This window comes from Sorex araneus, chromosome 1 (genome assembly GCF_027595985.1).
Source record: "Sorex araneus isolate mSorAra2 chromosome 1, mSorAra2.pri, whole genome shotgun sequence".
NCBI classification, from domain to species: Eukaryota; Metazoa; Chordata; class Mammalia; order Eulipotyphla; family Soricidae; genus Sorex; species Sorex araneus.
Genome location: NC_073302.1, coordinates 375,838,206 through 375,857,734, shown reverse-complemented (window position 1 = coordinate 375,857,734; position 19,529 = coordinate 375,838,206). Strand labels below are relative to the sequence as shown.

The following is a 19,529-nucleotide window of genomic DNA, read 5'->3' as shown; positions in this document are numbered from 1 at the left end:
TCTTAGAGAAACATATTAAACTAGTAATTTAGATTTTATGAAATTATTCATGTAATCAAACAAATTTTTTGCTTAAATTAACTTTTTTTAGTTTTTAAATATACCATTCAAACTTTGTAGAGAACCATTGTACAAATATAAACTTAAAGAGCAAATAAAAATTGCTATAACATAACTCAATTTCTTATTAATGCAATAGAACAAATAAACACGAACAGAACTGGAGTACAAATATAGAACACAAATGCACTTAGAGGCCTCTGAAATTAAAAAAAAATCATAAAGATATGAATGAAACCGTTTTTTTCCCCCTGTAAAATTTTACAGAAGTAGTTTGAAAATACCAGCTAAAAGAAATGACTTAATTTGAAGCCAAAAAAAAAAAAAGATCAAAATAATATGAGTCAAATGCAAACAAAGAGAAAGTTTGAAGCAGATAATATATGGGAACCTCCCAATATTTGAAAGTGTTGTAGTGTTGTTTTCTCTCTTTGTGCATATTTATACCCTTTTCAAAACTAGCTATAAATATAACTATTTTAATGTGGTCTTGTAAAAAGTGTGACTATTTACTTCTAAAGTATGTATGGTAAAGTAAAGGCCTTTTTTGGTTTTCGTTGCCTTATAGTTTATTAGGCACCATGAGGCCTAGGCCCAGCAGTGCTTGGGAGGCACGTGATTCCAGGCATGGACCTGTGGCCCTGTGCATGGCAGGCACATGTCCAAATATTTTAGTTAACTCCTGTATTAAAAGTTTTAACTAAGGAAAAGCAACGCAAAAATAAAATTTCTCTGACTATGGGATAAGACGGTCCTATGAAAATTTTATTTATTTTTCGTCAGGGAGCTAGTTCAAAGGGCAGGTGTGCATGTATTGTGTGTGGAAAACCTGGGTTTAGTCCCTAGCATTGCATGGTCCTCCAGGAACTGCATTCCACTACATGCAGTAAATATACTAAGTGAATATACATAACTTATAGTTAAGTAATTAGCACTGCAGTACTGTCATCCCATTGTTCATTGATTTGCTCGAGCGGGCACCAGTAACATCTCCATTGTGAGACTTGTTACTGTTTTTGGCATATCGAATACGCCACAGGTAGCTTGCCAGCTCTGCCATGCGGGCAGGATACTCTCAGTAGCTTGCTGGGCTCTCTGCGAGGGATGGAGGAATCAAACCCGGGTCGGCCACGTGCAAGGCAAATGCCCTACCTGCTGTGCTATCGCTCCAGTTAAGTAATTAAATATATTTAATTACACATATTAATAAGTATCTATATTTATATTGATTTTTTAAAATTTTGGGTCACACCTGGCGATGCACAGGGGTTACTCCTGGCTCTGCACTCAGGAATTACTCCCCTGGCCCTGCTCAGGGGACCATATGGGATGCTGGGATTTGAACCTGGGTCAGCCGCATGCAAGGCAAACACCCTACCCGCTGTGCTATCTCTCCAGCCCCTATATTGATTTTTAAATAAGCCTATAATGAACACGTATTGAGCACGTTATTAAAAAATAAACAGAATGCAAAGTTTTTATTAAATAGCCAACTTCTGAAAAGTCATATTTTCCCCAGTTTTACTACTTAGTGGTGGCAAATGATCTTAAAAATATAGCAACATAATGTTTTGAAAGGCAGTTTATGTATACATATACACATGTAAACTAAAGACCCAACAAAACTGAAGGAAGAGTCAAACAGTGATCAAACTTAAAAATGTGCCTTGTCAAGAGGGCACACTGAGGGTGGGAGGGAGCCTGATTTATGGGTATCTGTGAAGGGGAGGGGATACTGTTGGTAGTACTGGTGTTGAAACAGTGTATTCCTAAAATACAGCAACATAAACCATGGTGTCTTGATATTTAATTTAAAAAATACACTTGGTTAATTTGGGCTGAAGTGATAGCACAGCAGGTAGGGCGTTTGCCTTGCACGCAGCTGACCCGGGTTCGATTCCTCTGCCCTCTCAGAGAGCCCGGCAAACTAATGAGAGTATGTCACTTGCACAGCAGAGCCTGGCAAGCTAGCCATGGCGTATTCAATATGCCAAATATGACGAGTAATGAGGAATGACGAGTCTCACAATGAAGATGTTACTGGTGCCCACTCGAGCAAATGGATGAGCAATGGGGTGACAATTACAGTGACTCGGTTAATTTAAACAGCAAATGCATAAACTTTCACTGGAATTCTTTTAATTGCCACTCAGGTATGATTAAGATCACCTTTCAATATGTGTAATAATTTATTCTATATGTCTAAACCTTACTAAAAAGAGTGTATCTCAACAACACTCCTATAAAATATACTATTGTGCATTCAGACCATATTTGAGTTCTCAGGATAATATTATATTTAATTATTCATTTATTTTTTGTGTTTGGGGTCCCACCCAGTGGTACTCAGGGCTTAATTCCTGACTCTTCTCTCAATAACCACTTCTGGTGGGCTTGGGAGACCCTACAACATGTTTGGGCAACACATTGTACTATCTCTCTATCCCTCTCAAAAACAACATTTTAAAACCACAAAGACTAGTAAGATTAGAGGTGTTTCTAAGACCTACCTACAATTTAGAGAACATACTTGAAGACAGTTGGCACAAATTAGCTACTGTGCATGAAAACCCATCTGGTAGAAATTGTATAAATCATAATTAGCATAAAGTGAAAATAGATGCTACATTTCTCAAAACATCTGTGGATTTTTCAATGAATTCAAAGTTATGAATAAATGTCTTTATAGATATATGATTTTGAAATGTTCCTGTATTACCAAACTTTGTTCTAAATGCATGGCCATTTTGTAATATGGTTTCAAGATTGATTTTGACTACTTACTATATCCTTACTACAATTCATGTTAATTTCCTGGTTTTCTCAATATATTTTTTTAATATGTAGGGTTCCTTCTCAAACATTTTTAGCTTAGTTTTTTGTCCTTATTACAATTGTTTGAATTTGTGAAATATAAACTTTCAAAGAAAAACCAAACTTAGCACAGTTAACAACACATAGAGAAAAACTAATTAGTTATCAAAGTTGATTAGACATGAATTATATAACTAGCATGGCCAGAATATGAACCTGGTGTAAAGACTGGTTATATATTTTTTCTACTAATCCAAGTTATTAATGTTATACATAGGTAAGATATCTTATAACTTCATGATTATAGTCACCTATATAGAAAAATGTATATACAAAAACATCAGTAAATAAAGATGAAAATATCTGAGATGTTAGTATGGATCTTGAGCATTCTACAGAGTAAAATTTTATAAAAGATATATTATGGAGAGGATCAGTTTTGCACCAATAATATTTCTCTTATTTCTAATGAAGTCAAGATTGTAAGTTTTATGGATATAAAAAAATAGAAAAAGTGAGTTAATGAATTGCAATCTTCTGTCATCTTTCCTGACAAATTAATAATCATTATCTTTGGCTTTAACAATAGCAATTTTGTATTCTAAAATTATAACAATCTATTTTTGGATCACATCCAGCAATAATCAGGACTTACTCCTAACAATAAAACTTTTGTCCATCAAAACAAAGAAACAAAAAGTACAGTATGTCAGTGAAACCAGTTAACAGTAGCCTGTTTAGCTCTATAAATATGCAAGTAAAATGAGACAAGAAAAAATAAGTACTTGAATATTAGTGGTATGAAAACCATTTAAAATAACCTGCTTTTAAAAGGGGTGTATTTTTTGAGGTATAAGATAATTCAGTTAAAATTCATTGATTAAATATCATTTTTATATTCATTATTCATTTTTGTGCAAATAGTTCATGAATGTAATAAAATCACTTCATTTCTCTAGGCATGCCTAATATGGTCTCAAAACTATTCTTCTCTTTGAAATATATTTTGAAACTAAAAGATTTAAACAAATAATTGCTAGATCTATCATGACTCTGTAGTCTCCTAGCAGAACTCTAATTAATTTTAATAAATTAATATTTAATCTAAAATATAATTATAGTTTTCTAATATTTGTATATATCTTATATTGAAATATAAGGCATATATTCTAAATAAACTGTTTCAACAAATATTATAAAGACTGAGACCTAATCTACCAAAATGACATTTTTATAAAAAATTAAATGAGTAGCTCTTTCTATCAAATGATCCTATTAAAGCTGTAAATTGATCCTTGGTGTATCTTAAATAGCAAAAGCTATCTGCTGGTGTTTGGTTAGCTCTGATGTAAATGAAGTGTCTAGGTCACCCCATATGGATATTAATTTTTAATACTTGATTACAAAACCTTTACTCTGGAAAAGCATCTGAGGAGCATGCTTGCAAAACACATCCAAGCCGGCAGCAAATCCAGGATTTTTAACATGCTGCTAAAACTTTTTGTTTTACTATTATTTATGAAATGAAACAAGTTTCTTAAAAAGCAATTTTATTGTTAGCAAGTAAACACTGTGTTTACAGAAATAATAGCGATGTCTGCTTTTAAAAACAGGACAATATATCATGAAAAGGTATGTTTGGAGATCCCTTTGTGCTGTTTTTCTTGTGTCAAAGAGATGATTAGAGGCCCAGTGAATGGAAACCTCCCAGAGTAGCTAAATAGAAGGCCAGCAGTCCACATATGGCTTACAGCTTGAGCGATTTCTCTCAAAGTTCTGCCAGAGATGGGAATGCCCAAATGGTTTCTCCCATAAGTCCTAAGTCATAAACTGCATCCTAATAGGCTGCTCATGCCGAACTGGACCCAAGGGCATATAGTTTTAGCCATGGGAAACAATGACTGCTTCCTAAAGAAGCCACAGCTGCTTTCCTGAGAGTCAACCACAACGTTGAAATTTTCCCTTACTTTCCATTTTTGACTACCTGTTCTGGCAACGGTTCCAAAACAGCAAAAGGCAGGCAGCAGGCACCCGCTGTTTTCAATAAGGCTTGGCAATGTAGGTACTGATTAAGTAAACACTACAAACTTTCAAAGGGCATATTTTCTTTTATGCTCTAACAAAGGTACTAGCCTGTACCCTCTATATCTTCTCTAAGCCAAACAAGAATGCTGATAAGGAAGATTAGAATGATAATATTAGTAACAATAGCTCTACTTATGAAAGAAAAGGTTAGAAAAGGATCATTAATAGTTATCAAAGGAAATGTGATACAAATTTCTGAGAAAGATATTATACTCATACCAAAAGAACTGAAAAAAATAGAAACCTTCCACATTTCAAGGACAAGCGTATGTATATATATATATATATATGCATATACATAATAGTCTTTTTTCTTATGAGATAGACGTCAAAATGTGCACTTAAACCATTTGATTTATAATTTTCCCCACAACCTAGGCAGTCATATGTTGAATTATCTACTTACATTATGAACATTTTCCTTTTCATTGCCATATATTGTAAATTCTATTTTAAACTCTTGTTATATGCAAATAATAAAATAAAGTTTATTAATGGAGTATGATGTAAGTACCTCTTTTTTATTGTAACATAATTTCCAAAACTCTAGATAAGATATTTATATATAATAAAGATAAATTTTGCTAGTGTTATAAATATACAACCACTATCTTTTAATTGAATCCCCATATCACTGTGAGGTACAGTTACAAAGCTTTTATGATTAGGTTTCAAGAATACAGTGTTCTACACCCATCTCTCCACCAGTATACATTTCCTACCACCAATATCCCCTGTATCCCTCCTGTCATACTGCCACCGCCACCGCCCCCACCCCCATCTAGCCTGCTGTATGGTCTATGACTGACACACCTCCTCCTCCTCCTCCTCCTCCTCCTCCTCCTCCTCCTCCTCCTCCTCCTCCTCCTTTCTTCTTCTCCTCCTCCTCCTCTTTCTCCTTCTCCTCCTCCTTCTTCTTCTTTCTCCTTCTCTTCCTCTTCTTCCTCCTCCTTCTTCTTCCTCTGTCTTTCTCTGTCTCTGTTTCTCTGTCTCTGTCTCTCTTTCTCTCTCTCTCTCCCTCCTTTTGGGCATTGTCTTTTGTAATAAAGATACTGAGAGGCCATCATGTTTGGTCGTTGACCCACTTTCACTGCACATCTCCTATCTGGTGTAATCCCTTCCAACCAGCATTGTTATAATGGTCCCTTCTCTGTCCCAACTACCCTCACCTTTAGTCCCTGAAACAGGCTTCCAACCTTATAAGCACTTTTTGTTCTGACGGTTGGTGTTTATAAAATTCATTCAATTGTATAAATGACAAATGTAAATTTATCACCTTTAGTGCTGTCTCTGGGTGATAATTTATATCTGTGAACAAACATTTTAAGAAATAAGTAGAAAATTTAAAAAAGAAAAGAAAAGAAAGAAAGAAAGAAAGAAAGAAAGAAAGAAAGAAAGAAAGAAAGAAAGAAAGAAAGGAAGGAAGGAAGGAAGGAAGAAAGAAAGAAAGAAAGAAAGAAAGAAAGAAAGAAAGAAAGAAAGAAAGAAAGAAAGGAAGAAAGAAAGAAAGAAAGGAAGAAAGAAAGAAAGGAAGAAAGAAAGAAAGAAACAAAAGAAAGAAAGAAAGAAAGAAAGAAAGAAAGAAAGAAAGAAAGAAAGAAAGAGAGAAAGAAAGAAAGAAAGTAGTAGCTTCAGTAATGGATCTACTCAATTTCCTATAAAACAAAGCAATGATTCTATCACCAAAAAATGGAATTGTATTTAACTTCTTATAAGAACTCTGGCAAAAGAATAAAATTAAATTGGCCTAGTTGAACACAAATTATTTTGCTCCAGGGAATTACTTATAATTCCAGATTCTCAATCTAAAGTATGGGAAAATCCATTTCCCTAATTTTAACAAGATTAATGCAACTTTTAAAAATTATAGTTTAGTTACTTAAAATAATGTTCAACTTTATGGGATCAATATATGAATTTGCTACATCCCACCACCACTAAAATACCCATAACATTCCGTGTCAGTAATATATAAAATACTATTGAAGAGTATTATTTTTCTTGCTGAAATTCAATAAAGTGAACTGAAAATAGTGACAAATTAGAAGATGTGGATATGAAATCTGAATTTCCAATGAGAGTTTAGGGTCCCAGCATCTCCTCATTGATCATAACAAAAGTTACTCATTAATAATAAGGAGATGTAATTATTTAGTGCAATATAGTGTTCCTACCAAGTAGGGTGGATTTTTAGTGGATACCTATAATAGAGTAAGTTGTTTGAAGATTTACATTCCTGAGAATATGGTGTTCAGAGTTCCCACTGAGTTATTTTTTTAATATTACCGGCCTTAAGAAATACATTATTGGAATGTTAAAATTTTCTCAACTTTAATTGCTTTGTCTATTATACAAAGAAATGAAATAAATGATTATTTTTGGTTTTGCCGCCATTGCTAGCACTGCTCAAGGATTACTCCTGGCTCTGTACTCAAGAATTACTTCTGGCAGTGCTCAGGGGACTATATGGGATGCCAGGGATAGAACTTGAGTCACTCATATGCAAGGCAAACATCTCATCAAGTACAGTATTGCTTAAGTCTCTGAAAGAAATAATTCCTAATCATCCATCTTTTCTTTTTTATTGCCAAACAACCATTTTAGATTTTCATAGTTTTGACCAATAAATTTCCTATACATATCTAGAACTATGTTTAACATTCTTAGTGCAATACTAATGTCATTCTAGGGGAATTACATATGTTCCTCAAAAAACTGAAATAGAGCAACCAGAGGATAGTATGTTAGGTAAGGCACTTGATGTGCACGTGGCCAAAGAGGACTCAACTTGATGCACACATATGTTCCCCGACCACTGCCAACAATGATCTATGAGTGTAGAGCTAGAGGTCAGTCCTGGATGCTGCCAAAGATCCCCCCAAAAAACCCAAACGAAAACAAAAAGAAGTAAAGAAAAATGTAAACAACAGATATTTCTTAAGTAACAGTATTTATTAAGATATCCTTTGAATAACAAAAGCAATCCTAGGGATAAAATGAAGATGGGACAGGGCTAATAACAGGAAACATTTTTTGATTATGGGGAGCTGCTGGTGACTGGCAGGGAAGTGGTTAATATCAAGAGGCAAAATGAAAGAAGTATGATTAGAAAACACTAACCAGGAATTATTATTTATTATTCCCTAGGACTTTCTCTCAGAGAGCCCGGCAAGCTACTGAGAGTATCTCGTCTGCACAGCAGAGCTTGTCAAGGTTCCATGGCATATTCAATGTGCTGAAAACAGTAACAAAAAGTCTCACAACGAAGACATTACTGGTGCCTGCTCAAGCAAATAGATGAGCAACAGGATGACAGTGACAGTGAAACAGTGATACTCCCTAGGACTTTATTTTTATCTATGCACTTGAAAATAAAACTCTTAAAAATTAATAAAATATTCAGTATAGATTTCATGAGGAAAGTCTACTATGGCTACGCCACTATATTGACAGAATAATACACATTATGAAATAGTTATTTTTTGAATTAATCACTAAATACCTGCTGCTCTGTTTGAAGTCGATAATAAAAAAATATAGTTTGGTTCTTATTTCAAAGAGAGTATATGAACACAAAATTACATGTTTGTATTTGTTATTCAAATATTTATCACACATAATATATTCCAGAAATTCTATAGTTGACTCAGAACTCATTGGTAAGCATACATAATTCAAAGGGCTGGACTTCAGATCAACTTTGCATATGTATCCCCCCCTCCAGCACCCCACGCCACCATTGCCCCCACACATACACTGCCAGGTATGATCCTGTTGATCCCGGGTATCATTGAGATGGTCTTTGGTGTCTCAAGAACCACTGGACCTGGACAGAATTACACCTCTGGACCAAGAATCAGAACATTCAGGATCCATAATATCTTTAGAAAAAAGTTGACCTTTTGGGGCTTTGTTGCCCAGATTTCAAGCGAAGACACGCTAGATTTATCTTTGGAAAAAAAAAATAGAAAACAAAACAAAACCTAGTGGTCATTACCAAAAAGGCACAGAAAACTAATTGTATAAATCACTCTTACAAAGCTTTGCAGAAGTATGTACAGCCTATAAAAAATAAAGGAAAAACTTTGTAGGCATTGGCAAACAATGATATGCTTTCAAGACAGCAGAAATTACCGAGGTAAAATTTGTTTTTAGTGGTTATGAAGTAGTGTTACCATAATGGAGATACCTGTGTGTATAATTTGTGGGGTCAGGACAGGGACAGAGTAGAAAAATGCAGTTTGGCCATTAATGTATTATCCAGTTCTCTATAAAAAAGTAAACATTAAAGCTGTAAGTTATCGACTCCAAATATTCTCGGTTCGCTGTTACTTTGAAATGGAGAGATGGGGGAGTAATGTTAGGATTCTTAAAAACTATCATAGAATACTAATTGGCTATAAGAAAAAGAAACATGCAATTTGCTGCTACTTGGATGGACTTGGAAGGTCTCATGCTTAATAAAGTTAGTCAGGTAGAGAGGGGGAGATCCAAAATGATTTCTCTCATAAACAGAATATTAGGGCCTGGGAGATAGAGCAGATAAGGCATTTGTCTTGCATGTGTCCAACCTAGACTTGATCCCTCACACTCGATAGGGTCATGGGGTATCACCAAGAGTCATTCCTGAGTGCAGAGCCAGGAATTACCCTTGAGCACTGCTGGTGTGAGCCAAAAATGAAAAAAAAAATTAAATAAAAAATAAACATAGTAAGGGAATAACAAATGGAAAAAGGCAATAGCTCTTGAGAACTATCTGCAGAATTGAACTTTTCAAGAGCAGGAAGATGTGGGTGAGTGGGGACACAGACAGTGGTGGAGGAAACTGATACTTGAGTGGGAGGTGTGTTGCTGAAACACTGATCCATGAAACCTTGTTACTGACAAAATTGTTAAGTAACTATAATCTAAATAAAGTTTATTATTATACTTCAATTTTTGTTATCAATACTTGTTAAAAGTTGGAAGAGACGTGTAGTCAATATTAAATATTGAATAAAGGAATAAGTATGCTTTGGTACAGTGTGAATTTTCAGAAGGTATAGCTGCATATGTGTTTATAAATATAATTTTATAATATAAAAGGTATATTTCATGGATTCAAAGGAAATGTGCTAGTAATTTTCATAAATAAATGAGGGCCAGAATAATCTCCTGGGCTAGCTTCAGAAGTTGGTACACACAACAGAAGTTCCCCAGAGTTAAAATTACACTAGAAGATCCCTAAATAACTTCTGTAGTGTAATACATATGGTTTCATGTATTCAAACCCTTTATGGTAATTCTTTTACAAATTCAAGTTGGAGAATCACTGTGCTAAGTGGAAGAAAGTAACAATGGAGCATCAAATGTAGATGTATGGTAATTTAGAGCAATCTTACCCTTTTAAATGGAGAGGAAGAGAGAGAATAGAATGCACCTAAGAGTTAAGTGTCAGTTCCACAAACTATTTTAACTCCCTTCATCTTTTTCATTCATTAGAATTTCTGACTTCATCTTTGACAGCAATGATCTTCTAAGACCTAGGCAGACAGCAGTTTTATTTCAAACTTTCAACTAAATCCAGTTATAAATTATATCTACCAAATGTGTTGAACTGAGACTCTATGTTACCAGTAAACCAATGTTTTATCTGAATACTATCATTTTCTTTACCTAACTATGATGCTTTGAATTTTATTGGATCATCCCAGATTTCCCACATAAATCCCCCTGTTATGTAGCAGAAATTACACAGAGTAACATTATAGAATCCAGAAAGACAATCAGAAATCTTGAAAACTTCACCAGGATGAATACTGCCGAATGGCATTATAATTGGTCAGATTTTTACATACTTTGATAACACATTCAAATATGCTATTTTTCATTTATTTGCTTATTTATTTGCTCACATATGAGCTCCCATATAAACTACTGAAGACTCAACACAACTTGGATTAGAGACAGGATTTCTCCCACATGATTTTGTGGCCAGGTCAGTCAGAATGATGTGAGGATATTTAAATTTCAAAACACACACTGTGGAACAGATGTATTTTATAGGGATTGCACAATAAAATAAGGGTGTCTGGGTAATGTCCTGGTATAATACTGTCGAGATCACTGTATGAAACTAATTCCTGCTGATAATCATAACTTGTCTCTGTGAAAACTAGTTTATAATATTTCTGTATAGCACTATGGAGAATATCAAAGCTACTAAAATTTAAAACAGTGCAGCAGGAGCTCCAGAACTTTATGTAAATTAACCCCACAACATGGAACACATTATCTTGAGGCTTTCAGGAATTTGGAACTCAAAATGCCTAGGATGTGGGTTTAATTGAAATACAGTATTATGACAATCAGTTTTTCTCTTGAGACAGAATTTTTTAAGGTGCATGCTAACGTGTAATTGAGCATTGGTATATTACATCATAGTGATTCTTTTTCAGCAACCCATATCTGCTTCACAATATTTCACTGAAATACCACTAGATACGTAAAGCTTCTGCCTTTCGAGTCCGGCCCTCTGAATAAATGAGTACATTGAAGTGAGCCAGTCAGCATTTACTCGGGGCCAGGCCTCAAAGGCTCACACATACACAAAGCACTTCTGGAAAAAACGTTGCTGGATTTTCAACATAAATCAGGGTCAACACATAATACAATCATACTCCAGTAAATTTCAAAGCTGGAAAACAGTCTACTAGGATGGTGCTGCTTCCAGTAAGCTTCAGGCCAAATAGCAATCAGAAAGAGAATTCATGGCTTTGTGATCAAACCTCATCTTTGTTCAAGTCCATGGAGAGGTTGCCTGCTATACTGGGAAAATTTTTAATACAAGTTAGAAAACTATACTTTTTCCATGGCTATGATTTTATAGACTTTCTTTTATTCTCCTCCAGTCCCCTTCTTCACCTTCTCTTTTCAATTAGAAGCACAAATGAATATTCTTTGAATATTAAATACCATAAGACTTCATATCAGAACAATGTATTTGTACATTTATGGTAAAGTAATAATCCAGTTTTTAGTTTGTTTGTTTGGTTTTGGGGACTCACCAGGTGGTGGTCGGGACTTACTCCTGGCTCTGTGTTCAGGGATCACTCCTGGCATTGCTCAGGGAACAATATGCCCTGCCAGAAATGGAACCAGAGCCAGCCGCATAGAAAGAAAGCATCTAAACCTCTGTAATATATTTCTGGCTCTATACGATAGTCTCTTGAATAAAGTTTTAAATGTGCCACGTATGATAATGATGCAGATGATAATAAATTCTTAGTGGAAAAAATCTGCTTTATTAAGAAAACAATCTGTTTGTCAAATTTCATATTGAATTAAGAATATGCCAGGTGGCCAATTGGAGAGACAGCACAAGTTAAGGCACTGTGTTGCATGGGCCCAACCTAGGATTGATCACTGGTACTGCATATGAGCACCACCAAGAGTTATCACTGAATACATAGTCAAGACTAAGCACTGAGCACTGCAAGGTGTGCCCCACCCCACCCCCAAATCAAACAATCACTATCACTATCAGTACCAACCCGTTGATCCTCAAATTGCTCGAGCAGGCCCAGTAATGTCTCTGTTCATCCTAGCCCTGAGATTTTTAGCAGCCTCTCATTACTCGTCCTTCCCAACGGTGCTACATTAGAGGCTCTTTTAGGGTCAGGAGAATGAGACCCTTCATTGTTACTGTATTTGGCATATGAATATGCCACAGGGAGCTTGCCATCAAACAAAATCAAAATAAAAAAAAAGACCAGATAAAAGTTATAGTATTGAGTATATCATATTTTATATAAAATATAGCAAAGACAGGACCAGAGGATGCCAAATGAAAACAAAATCTTTACTCTGACAACAGAAGTTAGATGATCAGGGTGCAGGTGGGAATGAGTAGGAGCAGCCTAATAAGAGGCGCTGGAGAGACAGGATAATGATAGGGTGCTTGTTTTGCATGCAACCAAACTGTCTTTGGCACCCCCAGCACCACATATGATCCCCTGAGCACTCCAGGAGTTATACATGAGTATAGGCCCAGGAATAAGCCTGAACACTGCCAGATGTGGCCCTGAAACAAAGTAAAACAAAAATGAAAGGATTTTGGAGGAATGGTGGAAGAATTTTGACACTTTGGTAGTGGTGTGGTTCAATAACATTATATGTCCTAAAAATAAACATTAATGCTATTTTAAACAATGTTACAATAATAATAATAATAATAATAATAATAAATACAAAAACATACAGACTATAGCGAATATAGCAGGTAGGGCGTTTGCCTTGCATGTGGCTGACCCAGGTTTGATTTCTTCGTCAAACCTCTCAGAGAGCCCGGCAAGCTACTGAGAGTATTCCACCTGCATGGATGAGCCTGGCAAGTTACCCATGATGTATTCAATATGCCAAAAACAATAAGAATGATGGGTCTCATTCTCCAAACAAGAAGTCTCACAATGGAGACATTACTAGTGCCTGTTTGAGCAAATTGATGAACAACAGGACGATAGTGCTACAATAAAATACAAAGCTTGAAATAAGAGTTGATTATATTCTGAGTTACAACTATGAGGATCACCCAATTAGCTCATATTCATTGGAAAAGCATTACTTTCAAGGTATGAGTTAGAATCAAAGTGACAGTGAAATAGAAAAAAAGAAACATAAAGTTAATATAATCTATGTCATCAAAGAAAGTAGAAAATCTTTAGAATATTGGATTGATCACATGCTTTTCTACTTCAAACCATTACAATAATGGTAAATGCATCCTTTGAAAAGGTTGCTAATCTCAAAAGAAAAAAAAAAGTGACTATGAGTTCCTGGAGAGTAAAAGAAATAGAAGGAGAGAATAGAAAGCTAGAGGTGGTGTTTCAATCACGCCATAAAACGTGATCTTGAATCTGAGAACTGTGAAACTGGAAATGACAATCCTCTAAATTTTTCCAATCCAAAAAAGGAAACAGAAAACAAAATATAAGCCTATAGAAGTAGCAAGGAAGTTTTCAGTTAACTCTAAGATACTATTTAAGAAATAAAATATTCTGTGATAAACTGGAACAGAGAGATAGATAGTACATCAGATTAGGCTTTTGCTTTGCACGAGGCTAACCCGGTTCAATCCCCAGCATCCCATGTGTGCCCCAAGCCCTGCCAGGAGTGATCCTTGAGTGAAGATCCAAGGGTAAGTCCTGAGCACCACCAGGTGTGGCCCAACACCTCCAGTCCTTTCAGCAGCCCCCCAATCTAGAACTGATATTGATCAATACCAATACAGGTGATCATTATTTTTATATATGGTTTAACTATGTGACTCAATATTTATTTATGTATTTGGTTTGTGAAGCAAAATACTTTTTATTGAAAAAAATTAAAAGAGTCTAAAAAGGAGAGAAAAAGAGCACGCAAGCCAGAGGAAAAGAGATAAGAGACAGAGAGACAAAGGATGCTAAGAGAACACAAGCTTGAAAAAAAAAGTCAATATCTAAGTATCTAAGCATTAAAATGAAATTAAGCAAATTTTGAATTAAAGTATCTTCAGTGATGTGTGGCTCCTATTTTAATAATGATGTTCATAATTATTTAAAATATTAAAGACTATAGACTTTCAATAGAGTTTAAAGTAGGAAAATCAATTTTACAATTTTTAATAACTCAATTTCTTTACATAGTTTTCCAAATATTAGAAGGAGACAGAGTCAAATTGGATAAAAGTTTTTCTTTCTTTTCTTTTTTCTTTTTAAATGAGTATGCCTCTTTGGCATCATGCCAATAGAAAATGGAGAAGAATCATTTGGCCCCTATTTGGCTTCTGGTTATTGAGGACATGTGTGTCAAATCAGAGTTGAGGGTGATTTCCATGAATCTATTCCAACCCTTTGGGAAGTAAAGTCCATCTGTCAATTCTCTGAGTCAGAGCTCAGCTTTTGTAAGTCATCTATCAAAATGTTGGAATCTAGATGATAATGCTGGCCACTGCAAAGGTGCCTTTCATGGAATAACTTTACCACATCATAATTACGGAAGGGAAAGGAAACATGACATGATTTTAAAAATATCCTCTTTATTTTCCCTCCTTGAATTATTTATTTCCCTTGCTGAGACAAAGGGCAATAGTGGCAACCATACACATAATTCCTTTTCACCCTGAAAAATCAGATACAGAGTCAGGATTTCATGTAGTCTACTTCTATATTATTTTCTCCTTGAGGAGGAGTTGGATATACTACCTTGCCTTTGTTTGGAGAAATACTAGAAGTAAACCATAGATTCCCCTTTTAAAGATAGAATGAACATATGGGAACACTTTTGGGGGGAAGATTTTGTGAAACTGCATGTTAATATGCCATCCATAAAATTAAATTTAAGCATCTGCTTCCTTCAAGGAATATCCACTTGCCCTCTCTTTAGAGAGAAATTCAATGAAAAGAACACAATTTTACCTCCTTTGGAGAATCTATAATTTAGCAGGAGATTACTAATTATGTGTGTAGTTTCAACAATTGCATGACACTTCCTACAATGTGAAAAGTCAAAGGTTGTTAATTTTTGTAAAACATTACACACTTCACTGTCAAATTATCTTGAATTTTACAACAGAAAAAAAACAGACAACTTATAGTTTAGTTACGCTTATAGTGGAGTTATTCAAATTGGAGAGTTGCATCTTAAAACAGTCCTGTAGATTTTGTGTCTAAAATACTATCATTTGAGAAAAAGGTCAGATGTAAAATGTAAATTGGCCCATTTTTCTATATTTTAATCACTCAAAATATTTTGGAATAAAGGAGTTTTATATTTTGCTAGTATCTGATTATAGATTTTTTTGTCTAGGTTTACCGAACACCAAGTTTTTTTCAATATTTAATAAAATTGTGTTAGTTTACAAAAAACTGAAATGTTGCCTTAACTTTGGTTTTGAGAACCAAAAGACACAACACAGCTTGATTAATAGGAAGCTTAGACAGAAGACTCAAAACCATTGAGAATAAAATACAGGAAAAGATGTACCAGAGAAATACTACAGGAGGTAAGATACTTGCATTGTAGGTGAATGACCCAGATTCAAATTCCCAGCAGCTGGTGCGGTCTCCCAAGCACAGCCAGGAGTGATCTTGTAATGAAGTCAATCATAAACTAACAACATAGCTGGGATTGGTCACAGCCCCACTCACACAATAAATATCAATTGCACTGTAGCACTGTCATCCTGTTGTTCATCGATTTGCTTGAGTGGGCACCAGTAACGTCTCCATTGTGAGACTTGCTACTGTTTTTGGCATTAAAAGGAAGAAAAAAAAAAACTTGAGAGAATTGTATAAAAGGATGATTGAAATTAGTGTAATAATTAATATTCACCTAAACATTCCTACAAATACAATCTTTATTTCTGTTTGCTTTCTTTTGCAATTTCCTACAGGACTAATGATTAAAAATGGTCAGTAGTTATTTACAACCATACTTGTATACTTTCTTAAAGAGGAAATCATTCTATCTACGAAGGCAACCTGTAAAATAAAAGTCATATTTTTCAACCTTCATGGCCTGGGCAACACCAATACTAAGTTTGCATGAAATTCTACTCCCTTACAAAGTCAGATCTACACCCTTTGCCAGAGGAAGCAACTATGTGTTGGACCTTCACCCCTGTACTAAATTAAGAATTAAGGAAGTGGAATATCTAATTGAGAATGCTTCAGGCAGGCAGAAGGGGGGCAGGGAATGACAATAACATTTTGAGAAACAATTGCCCAGCCCTGAAGTAGCCTAAAGGTATGCTGCAGATCACATCCCTTTGATATGCAAATCCTGAGCTGGAGAAAATGACCACTAAGCAGATGCAGAAATTGAGGCACCTGCCAGAGATTGGAACACTCTTTTGGAAAAGAAGAAGCTTCAATAGAAGGTAGTCATGATAAGAATATAAAATGACCATCAAGAGAACAGTTCTATGTCCTCCCATATGGCACCCTAATGAACTCTTCTGTATGAAGAGAACTCCAGGAACAAAACACTTCAGAAGAAACCTAGCTATTAAAACAAATTTTGTAAAGGCATTCAGGCTCATTCTCCACCCTGAGATTGGTTCACATTTCAATTTGAGATATGAATATGCCACAGGTAGCTTGCCAGGCTCTGCCGTGCGGGTGGGATACTCTCAGTAGCTTGTCGGGCTCTTCGAGAGGGACAGAGGAATCAAACCTGGGTCGGCCGTGTGCAAGGCAAGCGCCCTACCTGCTGTGCTATCACTCCAGTCCATTTAAGCACTATCTTTTCTAATTTCTCCACCCTAATTTAAAAAGACTATGTAGATGTTCCTATAGGAATATGAAATGAATTAAACCATGAACAGAACTAAGGCAATCATCAAATTTGATGTTAGTAACAAAATTCAACTACATTTACAATATTAAAAAATACAACATATTACATTTCTAGTACTCTTGTTTGGCCTTATTATATAAAATTTCACCTGGTAAACATATTGGAAGGTCAGAACTTATTAATAACTTTTTTCTTCTTTTGGGGACACACCCAGCAGTACTTGGACTTTAGTCATCCCTCTGTGTTCAGGCATCTCTCCTTACACTTTGCTCACAGATTATCCCAAATGGGCTTGGAACAAGCATCCTATACTACAGATCCAAATATAAATAAGTTAATTCAGGAGTAAGAGACAATGCTTATCTCTAATGTTTTGGATAATCCTTTGACACTAATATTTTGGATAATTCTTTCAGCAGTGGCCTGTCTCTCATCTTATCCTCTACTCTTTCTCTTTTAAATAGTGCATGTTAAAATTATGCTAAACAATTTTAGTTTTATATAGAAAAATTATTTTTCCTTCCTTCCTCCCTCTATATTTTTCCTTCCTTTCTCCCTTCCTCTCTACCTCCCTCCCTCCCTCCCTTTCTCTCTCCCTCCCTTTCTTCCTTCCTCCTGCCTTATTTTTATATAGAAAAAATATTTTTGAGAATTGGTGTTAGAAGATAATTATCTTCCAATGGCTTAACAGGCTTCCCTAAGGTCATGTCTGACATAGTAGAACAACATAGAGAACCTAAAATCAAAGGAGCCACTACAGAAAATTTTATTCTATATTTATCTTTATGCATATCTATATCTATGTATTTTTCATTTATCCACTTTCTCCCCGTGTGTATGTGTGAGCGTGCATGTTTCAAGGATAGCACCCAGAATATCAAAAATGCAATTAAACACTCTACCACTATGACTTATCTCTGGCCCATGCTTGATATATTTTAATAAAACAAGAACAGTTTGCTGTGAGATGATGCATCTTCAAAAGTAAAATTTAATAAATACACAGTGTTTCATTATGAAAATATTCATATCTTATCAATTTCCCTACATTGGAGCATTTCATATGTTCCTAGTAACTCACAACTATTAGCAATAATCTGAGAGTGAACTCTGTATAATAATTCTTTAGTTATCATTGTATTTTCTTATGACATGTTTTGATGGCTAGAATGTCTGTATTAAGCTTGTCAGAGACACTTACAGAGGCTAAGGCACAACCTTACAGAGAGCCAATCATATGTGCCCTTTTCCCCACAAAAACATAGAATCACTGTACAAATCACTGTACAAAAAATGGCTACAAATATTTTTGTTGTCTCTCTACATATTACTGAACAATTTGTAAAATTGTGTGAAAATGTATATTTCTGCCATAATACAAACATATGAGGAGCATACTAAACTTAAGCTAATCCTGGTGTTATATGCTTCTAAAAATGTTATTTCTAAGAGATTAAAAAGGCAATTCAATAGTTTTGCTGTACTTTTTTTGGCTAACTGCTATGGTTATTCAGCTTTTACTAGAATCGCTACCTATACCAGTTAAAATGTAAGCAGCATATGTGCATCTCTAAATCATTTCTTATTTATTTGAGTAAATAAGGATATCTTAGTTTATCGGAAATTAAGAAAGCATAACTATGCATACATTAATATAGTTTTTAAAAATTATGTATTAGTTAAATTGATTGATACAAATTTTTACATTCACTAATTGTAGCTTAACTTTTCTGTGGCGCTATTCTTCCAAAGCTCTCCCCTTACTTGAGTATCCAATAACCAAAATGGGTTATTGACCTGACTCATAACTATATTCTCAAATTCATATTTATTGAATTCAGAAAAGAGATAAATCAGGGCTGGAGAGATATTATAGTGGGTAAGGAACTTGCCTTATACAGATGATATGGGCTTTATCGTTGACACCCCAAATTATCCCTCAATCCTACCAGGAATGATCTCTGAGCACAGAGCCAAAGGTAAACCCTGAATATAGCCAGTTGTGGCTCAATAAAACAAGAAGGAGGAGGAGGAGGAGAAAGAAAAAGAAGGAAGAGGATAAAGTCAGATCAGAAGGTAGAAAACCCAGGTATGTGGAACTTTGTGACTGAGAGCTCTGAGTTCAATGGGACCAGGAACAGAGATCCTTATCCCCCTGTGACCATATGCAGTCACATCCATAAGCCACCTCTAGCTGGTGCCAGATAATCTCATCATCTGCCACTATCCAGATCACAGGCCCTTCTCTCCTTGAA

At 35.1% G+C, this 19,529-nt stretch overlaps 1 protein-coding gene across 1 annotated transcript in view; it reads right to left on the bottom strand.

The window, feature by feature from the left end:
* AGMO (alkylglycerol monooxygenase) overlaps positions 1-19,529 on the bottom strand; it is a 321,738-nt gene that overhangs the window by 12,020 nt on the left and 290,189 nt on the right. The window lies entirely within an intron of this gene.